The sequence below is a fragment of the Vicia villosa genome, linkage group LG7, assembly GCF_029867415.1.
Source record: "Vicia villosa cultivar HV-30 ecotype Madison, WI linkage group LG7, Vvil1.0, whole genome shotgun sequence".
NCBI lineage: Eukaryota > Viridiplantae > Streptophyta > Magnoliopsida > Fabales > Fabaceae > Vicia > Vicia villosa.
In genome coordinates this window covers 37,519,950-37,529,316 of record NC_081186.1, presented here as the reverse complement: position 1 = coordinate 37,529,316, position 9,367 = coordinate 37,519,950, and the positions used below count along the sequence as shown (strand labels likewise).

At 38.3% G+C, this 9,367-nt stretch overlaps 1 long non-coding RNA gene across 1 annotated transcript; it reads left to right on the top strand.

The window, feature by feature from the left end:
• Positions 1-448: 448 nt before the first annotated feature.
• On the top strand, positions 449-2,876 carry LOC131617114 (uncharacterized). The gene is made up of 3 exons (XR_009288429.1): positions 449-869; positions 958-2,520; positions 2,624-2,876. It is a non-coding gene; the product is annotated as an uncharacterized LOC131617114 (long non-coding RNA).
• The last annotated feature ends 6,491 nt before the right edge of the window (positions 2,877-9,367 follow it).

Here is a 9,367-nt window from a genome sequence, read left to right as displayed (position 1 = left end):
ATCGGATAATCCATTCTTATTGGAATAAAGTGAGCAGATTTCGTCAACCGGCACTACGCCAAAATTGATATTTTGTATCACTTAATTTAATAGCATTTTTAAAGAAAGTGCTATTAAAAACGAAAAAACACATATATAATAGCACTTTATTGTCGGGTGCTATTATAGAATACATACAATGTAGTTTTGATAGCACTTTGTGAAAAAACGCTATTATTAAACTTCAGTAAGATAGCGCTTCCTACGAAATGCTATTAATACTATACATTAAGATAGCACTTTTGCCAAATTGCTATTAATATTATTCATTATGATAGCACTTTTAACAAATGCTATTATTGTACTATCCTATATTAGCACTTATATAAAAGCGCTATTGTTTTCATAAAATATAATTAATAAAACAAATAAATAATTCAAACATAATCGGTCCAAGACAAACTTGAAATCAAAAAAACCCTAGGAGCAAAAATCAAACCATCCGCCCCCCATGTTCTATGTTTTCTTATGGTCACTCTCCTCATTCTTTTTCTGTTCTCAAACTCACAATACTCTCCCTTCCCCAACAAAAACAACAACGAACAAAAAAAACCTTCTCACTCAAATCTCTCGCAGCTTACCTTCAACTCTTCGTCTCTGTTCTTCCGATTTTAAACTAACACTCACCAATTCACCCAGCCCAAATGAAAGACTCAAACATGGCATAACAACAAAATCATATCAATCGCTTAATCACAAAGATTGTTCATGAGAAACAATGAATCCTAAACTCCACATACAGTTCATAAAAATCATAAGATGAACATAACTCACAACCCGGATTAGGGAGGATTGCTTCCCCGACAATAAATCCGGTGACGACACTCCAGGTATTATATTCACATTCGTCTTTTTGGTGACTCCCTTCTCTTCTTCTTCTTCTGGTCCGATGCTAATGAATCTCTTGTTGTTGCAAAGTGTTCATGGTGGAAATAAGTTGTTGCGTTGAAATAAGTTCCAGGTTCTGCTTCTGTTGATTGTGTTGGCTCCGTTTTGTTCGGTTCTGAAATGGTGAGAGGTATTGTGTTACAGTGTACTTTTATCTGAGTACTTCCATCCACATCTGCTTGGATATGATACTTAATTTTCCAAAGTTCACTTCTTAATGGTGTAATTCAATGGTTGGTTAGTTACTCTTTTGGTAAATGCTTTGATTTTGCAAATAAGGTGTTTGTTGAAATGTCACCATGAGTTTTGTAGTGTTTCTAATGATATGTAACATGTCACCATAAGTGTTTTTTGAAATGTCACCATGAGTTTTGTAGTGTTTCTAATGATATTTAACATGTCACCATGAGTTTTGCTGGAACATGGGTTTTGAGTTTAACATGTTTCTTATGATATTAACATGCTTACAAATAGTGGTTGCCATATCTATCTTGCTTACATCGATAATAACACGCCGACTAAACTTATTCTTAGTAAACATAGATATTGAAATAAGAACACGCCGTCGCTGCGAAGCCCTTGTTTACGTCGATTTTGGGTCTTTGATCATATCAGTACTTAGGCAAAGGTAAGTTATTCAATTTGGACAAAAAACCAGCTTCTGTTCATGTCTGATTCCTATTAGAGACATTTATGTCGAGACGAAAGCAGGAATGATGTTATGAATCAAGACTGGCTCTGCCGTCAAACCACGTGTAAGTCATTCTACCAGTGCAGCCTGTGAAATGAATGACTAGTTGTTCAGTTTTTGAGGTGATCCGCAAAGTGCAGAATAAATCTTCTAAAGCCGAGATGTGAACCACAATGCCGACGCCGCCAATTAAAGATAAGTAATGCTTACCGGTTTACTTACCGATTACTACTGATTATCATCACTCGATTAAGTGCATATATGTTGATTCGTGAAAATATGCTATTGATTATTAACTGCTGGCGCATTGTGTCTTCTGTATGTGTGATATACTGTGATGTTCATATAATTGTTCATAGCCCTTAGTACTTCCTTATACTAGTACTCGTCAAAGCATTTAGAATTGATATATTTTTATAACATTAGGGAGCTAGCATATATCTATAGTATGCACATGCCTATTTATATCTTGAATATGGATCAGGAAACGTTCCTTTTTGACACATTGCCTTTGTCTTAGAAGAAACTAGTAAAATATATCATATAAATGATAATACATAATCAAAGTGATTAATCTACTCACTAGACATTTTAAGCTTTACAATTTTGTCTCACTCTAATCAAACAGTGGTACTATTTGCTCTGTTAAATTAAGCTGTATCTATTATTAATCCATGTTGTTTCAGATGTACACTATTTGGTAAACCAGATACTGCAATTCCGAGTCACAATGCCTAAACAATGTCGACATCTTATAATCTAGCACAATCCGATTGCGTCATGATCAATACTGGGTTGTTACAAACTGCTGCCAAGCTCTTCCTTGTCTATATGGATATTTTTACGAGGTACCTTCGTTGGTCACGAAATGGTCGACGAAGGCAAGGAAAGTAAAATCGATGGTAACGTCATTTTCTCTTCAAATTGATTCTCTGAAACTATTTGAATGTTCATAAATATTTGTGAGATTGTTGATTCTTTATTTTCACTTTAATTTTGTTATAGGTTCAATGGAATGCAAGAGGTCAACCAATCAAGCATAATAGAAAGACTTTTGCTAGTTTCGTTGGTGTCACGGTTCGTCGGTTAGTTCGAATAAGCTTAGACAATTGGAGTGTGAAAAAAATAAAGAGGTTGTATTTGTGGGTTCAGCACTTTTGGTTCGTGAAGCGTGTTTACTACTTGGTGTTGATGGATCATAATGCAATGAGTAACTTAAAGCGTTATTTGGTATTGAATTGAATGTACCTTTTTGATATTTGCACACCAAAAGATGATTGATTTCGTGTACAAAAAAATATTATAAAATGTACTACAATAGCATTTTGTAAAGAGTGCTATTAATGAAACATCCTATAATAGCACTTTTAAGAGAAAGCGCTATCAAACATGTGCCATATATTAGCGCTTTCTATGAAAGTGCTATTAAACATGTGCCATATATTAGCGCTTTGTTTGAAAGTGCTATCAAACATGTGCCCTATAATAGCGCTTAGTTTGAAAGTGTTATCAAAAGTAAATAAAAAACATGCAAAATGTCCACTTCAATAGCACTTAAAGAAAAACGCTATTAAAAACCGGTACTTTAATAGCGCTTTTAAAGTGCTATTAAACAAAAAACGTTTACAATAGCGGCGCGGTTAATAGCGCTTTTAAGTGCTATCAAAAACAAAAAAACGCTATTAAATGACTTATTTGGCGTAGTGCGGTCTACAATAACCTAGATAGAATCACAATTCCTACTCGTTCTAGGTAACCCAGACACAAAGTCCATAGAAATTCCATCCCACTTCCAATCCGGAACAAACAACGGTTCCATCAATCCAGACGGTTTCTGATGCTCAATTTTCGACTTCTGACAAATTAGGCAAGCATAAACAAACTCAGCAATTTCCTTCTTCATTCCAGGCCACCAAAATAACTTCTTCAAATCATGATACATCTTGGTAGCACCAGGATGAATAATCAATCCACTTCGGTGTCCTTCTTCCAGAATACTCTTTCTGATCTCAGCAACATCGGGTACACACACTCGGTCTCCAAACCTTATGACACCATTCTCGTCAATTCAGAATTCACCTCCTCGACCTTGGTTAATCAATGTCAACTTATCTACCAATCCAACGTCAGATTTATGTCAGTTTCTAATTTCTTCAAGGATACTATTAGTTAACTTTAACATCCCCAACTTAATGCTATTAGAAGTACTTTCGCATACTAAACTCAAATCTCGGAATTGTTCAATTAAATCCAATTCTCGCACCATTAGCATAGACATATGCAATGACTTCCTGCTCAATGCATCAGCAACAACATTTGCTTTACCAGGATGGTAATTCAAACCGAAATCATAGTCCTTCAAAAATTCTAACCATCTTCTCTGTCTCATATTGAGCTCTTTCTGATCGAAGAGATACTTCAGACTCTTATGATCGCTGAATACCTCAAATCGAGAACCATAGAGATAATGTCTCCCCAACTTAAACACAAACACCACAGCCGCCAATTCCAAATCATGAGTCGGATAATTCTTCTCATGAATTTTCAAGTGTCTTGAAGCATAGGCCACTACCTGCTTATCTTGCATCAAAACACCACCTAAACCCATCAGTGAAGCATCACAGTACACATTGAAAGACTTCGTTGGATTAGGCAAAATTAAGATTGGAGCACTCGTCAACCTCTTCTTCAACTCTTGAAAACCTTTTTCACATTCTGAATCCCATACAAATACTTGCCCCTTTCTTGTTAACTTAGTCATTGGTAATGCCAACTTCGAAAATCCCTCAATGAACTTTCTATAGTAACCTGCCAGACCAAGAAAACTACGAATCTCTGAAGCATTCTTCGGCGTCTCCCACTGAGATACTGCTTCTACCTTCATAGGATCCACTGCGATACCGTCCTTCATAATTACATGGCCAAGAAAACTTACTTCCTCCAACTAGAATTCACATTTAGACAATTTCGCATACAATTTCTTCTCCTTCAATAATTCCAACACCACTCTTAAATGATCTGCATGTTCTTCATCACTCTTCGAGTAAATCAGAATGTCGTCAATGAACACTACCACGAACTTGTCAAGATACGGGTGAAATATCCTGTTCATATACTCCATGAAAACACCAGGTGCATTAGTAACACCAAATGGCATAACAGAATATTCATAGTGTCCATACCTCGTTCGGAATGCTGTCTTCTGAATATCTTCTGCCTTCACACGAATTTTGTGATATCCAGACCTCAGATCAATCTTGCTAAACACACAAGCTCCAACCAACTGGTCCATCAAGTCGTCAATCCTCGGCAAAGGGTATCGATTCTTGATTGTCACTTTGTTCAGTTGTCTATAATCAACACATAGCCTCATTGAACCTTCTTTCTTCTTAACCAACAGTACCAGCGCACCCCACGGTGACACGCTAGGACGAATAAACTTCTTCTCTAACAATTCTTCTAACTGTTTCTTTAGTTCAACCAATTCTGATGCCGACATGCGATACGGTGCCATCGACACAGGACTAGTTCCAGGAATCAATTCTATAGCGAACTCCACTTCTCTTTCAGGTGGCAACTCACTAACATCTTCTGGAAACACTTCCGGATACTCATTCACTACCCGTAGCTCACCAGTGCTATCGCCCCCTTTCACTTCCATCGAAGAACACAGCATAAATACCACTGCTCCATCATTGACAGCTAAATTCATCTGTTTGACTGACATAGTCAAATCCTCAACACTAACCTCTTCAAGGAAGATAACCATCTTCGTAAAACAATTGATATGAACTCGATTAAATTGCAACCAGTTCATCCCCAAAATGACGTCAAGTCCTTCAAGAGGAAGGCACACTAAATCCATTCCAAACTTTCTACCAAATATGTCAACAGGACAGTTCAAACAAGCAGAAGAAGTAGTTACTGAACCCGACGCCGGAGTGTCAATAACCATACTTCCATGAATAACAGATATTTCTAATCCCAATCGTTTAGCACAATCTAATGAAATGAACGAATGAGTCGCTCCAGTATCTATAATAGCAACTAAAGGTGTGTCATGGATAAAACACGTACCTTTAATTAGACGATCTTCTGGAGTAGTCTCTGACCCAGACAAGGCAAAGACTTTTCCACCATCCTGATCCTTCTTCGGTTTAGTGCAGTGCGGACTGATGTGACCCTCTTCGCCGCAATTGTAGCAAGTCACAATCTTCATCCTACAATCTGAAGCAATATGACCCGCCTTACCACACTTGAAGCATTTCTTCTCTCCACTCTTGCACTCATTCCTTCTATGCCCAGTCTCACCACAGTTGTAGCACCTAACGGGAGCACCAGAATCTCCCCCACTAGGCTTCTTCCAATCCCCAGCTCTAGGATTTCCTCTACCATATGGCTTACCTCTATCCATAGGCTTCTTACCTTTCTTGTCAACCAGCTCTCGAGAGTGAGATGACTTCAGCTTAAGGTTATCCTCTTCAAAAATCCTACTACAGTCCACCAAATCGACAAATCGCCGAATTCTCTGGTACCTGATCCCCTGCTTGATCTCATCACGAAGACCATTCTCAAACTTGATGCACTTTGAGAATTCACTAGCCTCGTCATTGTTGTAGTGAACGTAGTACTTCGCCAACTCGACAAATTTCGAAGCATACTCTGGTACCGTCATATTACCCTGAGTCAGCTCCAAAAATTCAATCTCCTTCCTGCCTCGAACGTCTTCAGGAAAATACCTCCTCAGAAACTCTCTCTTGAACACAGCCCAGGAAACAGCTACACCATCAGCATCCAATTCAGCCCTGGTAGCCATCCACCAGTCATTAGCTTCTTCGGATAACATATGAGTACCATACCTCACTTTCAGGTTCTCAGCACAATCGATGACTCTGAAAATCCTCTCGATCTCCTTAAGCCATTTCTGAGCACCTTCAGGATCATGTGTGCCCTTGAACAACGGAGGATTGTTCCGCTGGAAACTGTTCAGCTGCCTGTCAGCACCAATACCAGCCCCATTGGCATTCCCTCCCAATACACCAGCAATCATGCCCAGAGCCTCAGCAATTGCATCGTCGTTTCTTCCTCCTCTCCCAGCCATTGTTCTGCTAAATATAAAACAATATTCATTAGAACAAGATGTATCGATAGTGTCAACCATACACTATTCGCATACGAGGGATTAACTGACACTAAGACTCTGACTCAAACGACCGACTATGCTCTGATACCACTATTGTAACACCCTTCTAAACCCCGCGGCAATTTTAATAATTAATCAGAGTAAAAAAAACATATGCACAAGGGTGCCACAATTATTCAAAATAATTAAATCAACTAAGGTCAAAGTCATGCTTCATTAGGAAACGGTTCACCAAAACATAATCATGTTTATCACAGCGGAATACTAAACATCATCAAATACAACCAAATGGAATCATAATTCAACACCAAATAAAATGGATAATTTCATAAAAACTCTATAACTATCATTCCCCAGTGTTACAGATCAGAGCATGACCGACACGAACCAACATAAACGGATAAACTCTACGAGTCATCCTCACCAAGCATTAATGCCGCTACTCCTCAATCTGAAAATGACAACATGTAAGGGTGAGTCTCATTCTCAATTAGTAAATATTATGCAATTCATAAGCAACAAGCATCATAATATACCGTTCACCCAATTATACATATTCAGATTCACATCCATTATTAATTCACACAATAATAGATTACAACACACACTACAGAAATCCATACAATCATTTTGTGACAGAATGCATTTGACACAACCGACGCTATGCATGTGGTACCAATAAACCGTGGAATCAATCCACCTAACCGATCTACACCTCATCGAGATACGGCCCACCGACACAATTTCCACACAATGGGAAATATGTCCACCAACGATCCAAACATCACCGGGATCCAACATCAATGCATATGAATGAATGAAACACATATAACATACTTAAAACACACCGAACCACGATGAACAACTCACATCATCACCACATCACCGAATAAGTATGTACATGTTTTCAACATCATTCAAATAGTAATGCATTCATCACAATCATAATAATAATCACAACCAATTCATCATCACATCAATTACATTGTTACACCTATACCATATGCACACAATGTCAATTTTCATCAAGTAATTAAATCAAGCTTTATAGAAATAAAGTCGGCCACTGCCTACATTCATCATTCATCATATAAAACATTTAATTACTTGCACAACACCCAAAACGGCACTAAAAACGGACCTACAGTTTGAAAGTTACGCATTTTTAAAGAACTGTTCCGTCACTAACAGCACGCGGCGCCAACCAGGTTCGCGGCGCGGAACGAGAAAAAGTTACGCCTTCGCGGCGCCAACACATGGACGCGGCGCGACCTGAGCGTAACACAACTTCCTGGTTTTCTGCCCAACGGTTCGCGGCGCAAACAGAGGTTCGCGGTGCGACCTGGCGATTTTGCAGAATTACGGGTCTGCGTTCAGACTTGCGATTTCACATCCTTTTCACCCAAAAACGATTCCAGACATCACATACAGGCATATAATCATCACACAGTCAATTATACACCATAAAACATCATTATTAGCCAAATAGTTCACACCATCATCATCAATTCAATCCAAATGAGAGTACTCTAACCTAACAATCCCAATATAGAATTGAACCAAACCATACATCAATCTACCTATTACCTAAGATCACATAAGAGATACTAAAAGGAAGAGTCCCCCCTTACCTCGATGAATTTCTTGAATGCTCTCCTTCCGGTTTCACGTTCTTGCCTCTTTCTCTTCTCTTGCTCTTTTCACGTGTTCTTCCTTTCTCCCCAATTGGTTCCTTTTTCTTATTTTATGAAAAATAAAATAAAATAAATTAACCACAACTTAGTAAAAGGCCTAACTAATTAGCACCCCTCTTTTACTATCACCACACCATAAGCCCAATAGCTCTTACTCCCTCATTTTCCAATTAAATCCAATTTAAATTCTCAAATTCCAATTATTTAATTTAAATCAAAATTAAATTAATAAACTGAAATTATGGGTGTTACAACAAGGGGTTGATCTTCCCCGTATGTTCGCAAAACAAAATCTAGAGTATTACTTGACCATCTTGGATGGACCTATCTATCCATCTGTTCTTGCAAACTTTTGGAGAAACACAACTGCTCACCGGGACCGTGAGGGCAATGAAACTATTCGCTCCACCATTTTTGGTTTTCCTATCACTATCACTACAAAAATCATTTCAAAAATGATTAAGTGTGAGGACGTTGGAGCTCCCATTGTTGAACATGACAGCAAGCTTATCTCTGATATCTTGAGGGTGGTGTTTACCGATCCCAATAAGGCATTCACTGCTTTTATAAGTAGGATCTGGCACCAAGTCGTAGTTTTTAACTTTCGTCCCTGGATGGAAGATCAAGACAGAATAATGCTTGAAGACCCTAGGTTTTTATATCCCCTTATTCGCATGGAAAAGATCAATATACCTCTTGCTATTTTCAACTATCTCAAAGAGGAGATCATGGAATCGCGCCAGGGTAAGGTCTTCTTCATTCCTTACGGAAGACTTTTGACTCACATCTTCATCAAGACGGGTGTGATCAGAAACATGCGCGCAGCAGGATTGTCAGATTTCCTTGCAACAGAGTGTGGGGGAAAGTTAGACCTAAAGAAGTTGCGTCTTGGTCATAACTGAAGTTATCTTC